The sequence below is a fragment of the Cajanus cajan genome, chromosome 10, assembly GCF_000230855.2.
Source record: "Cajanus cajan strain Asha chromosome 10, NIPB_CcT2T_4, whole genome shotgun sequence".
Classification (NCBI taxonomy): Eukaryota; Viridiplantae; Streptophyta; class Magnoliopsida; order Fabales; family Fabaceae; genus Cajanus; species Cajanus cajan.
Genome location: NC_138526.1, coordinates 15,029,002 through 15,030,630, shown reverse-complemented (window position 1 = coordinate 15,030,630; position 1,629 = coordinate 15,029,002). Strand labels below are relative to the sequence as shown.

General features: G+C 34.6%; 1 long non-coding RNA gene across 1 annotated transcript; it reads left to right on the top strand.

Annotated features, from left to right (window-relative positions):
* Positions 1 to 885: 885 nt before the first annotated feature.
* On the top strand, positions 886 to 1,629 carry LOC109805405 (uncharacterized). Its single transcript, XR_002240288.2, has 2 exons — positions 886 to 1,173; positions 1,318 to 1,629. It is a non-coding gene; the product is annotated as an uncharacterized LOC109805405 (long non-coding RNA).

Here is a 1,629-nt window from a genome sequence, read left to right as displayed (position 1 = left end):
AGGTTAGGGGTAACGTGACCTTGGCATAGTGTTATATCAGGGGTGAGCACGGCTCTGAATTGTTACATGAGTATCGTGACCTTGGTTAACATGTCAGGGGTGAGCACGACCCTAGATTAGGGGTAACGTGACCTTGGCACAGTGTTATATCAGGGGTGAGCACGGCTCTGGATTGTTACGTGGGTATCGTGACCTTGGTTAACATGTCAGGGGTGAGCACGGCCCTAGGATAGGGATAACGTGACCTTGGCACAGTGTTATATCAGGGGTGAGCACGGCCCGGGATTGTTAAATGGGTAGCGTGACCTTGGCATAGTGTGAAGTGCAAGATTTGTGATGATTGGTTTGATTGAGAATTATGACGTGATGACAATGCATGATTGATTGAAATACGATATGTTGAAATATTTACGAATATTAAATAATATATTGTGTTTTCTTATGTGCTATATATATAGATGTTTTCTTTTCTCACCGTGCGATTTGTGGATATTTTAGGTGAGGAAGATCTGGCTACGAGTGGTATCTAGAATGCCAACGGTTGAATTGTCGGGATGCTCTGATATTGTGACATCGGGGCAAAAAGGATTTTTAGAACATAGGTTTTTATTGTAAATGTTATTTTGAAAATAATTTGAAAACTCTTACGTTTCATTTTTTGTTATTGTGGTTATTGAAGGATAATTTTTAAGATTCTCATGTGAACCCTTTTACCAAAATTGAAAAATTTATTTATAAGTTTTTATTATTACAATATATATGTTGGGGTAGTAAGGGTGTCACAATAAGTAATTGTTCTAATTTAATCTTATAAATATAAATAAAGATACTAACATAAAAGTTAAAAGATAAATTAAAAAACCTAAAGTAAAGAGAGAAAAGAACAAGACCAAAAAATTTAATACAATAGATATCTCAGGACAACTTTTTTTCTAGTCAAAGTAACGTATGTACCATCTTAAAGATTATACATCAGGTAAAATTATTATTCATGCAATAAAAGAACAAAATAAGTTATCATGATGTTTGACTTTTTTTCAAGTTGATATCCTACCATTTGATTATATATACTTGTATACCAAATCATGTAAATTCATAAGAACAAAATGGAGTCTTCAAGGTATTCCGTTGCCAAAGTGACATTCTTATTAGCTTTTATCATCATGGCTTCAGGTGAAAAATGATGTCCCAATTTCATCCCATCTCAGCTCTCAATTCAAATGAATCAATTTTCTGTGCATTATATTTTGATTTTGGCATATGATATATATATAATTAATGTTATTGTCATGATCTTGTATAATTTTGATTATGCAGAAATGGGCATGAAATTATCAGAAGCAAGGGGACCCATTGCGCGACTACCTTGTGACAACGACAAGGAGTGTCAAGTTGGATGTCGAAATCCGTTTTGTGGTTGCGGATCCGTATGTATTAACAATGTGTGTCAGTGTCCGCCACCAATTTCTACTAATAATGTTCCTAATAGAGCTCCACACCCCTAAAATGGCTGCTCCTTCCGATGCAATGTTCTTCATAATAAATTATTGCATCTCTTTCTGTACCCAATTGTTTCGTCATCAATATTAATAAAACTCTAGCCTTACTCTTTGCTTTTTTCTTGATTAA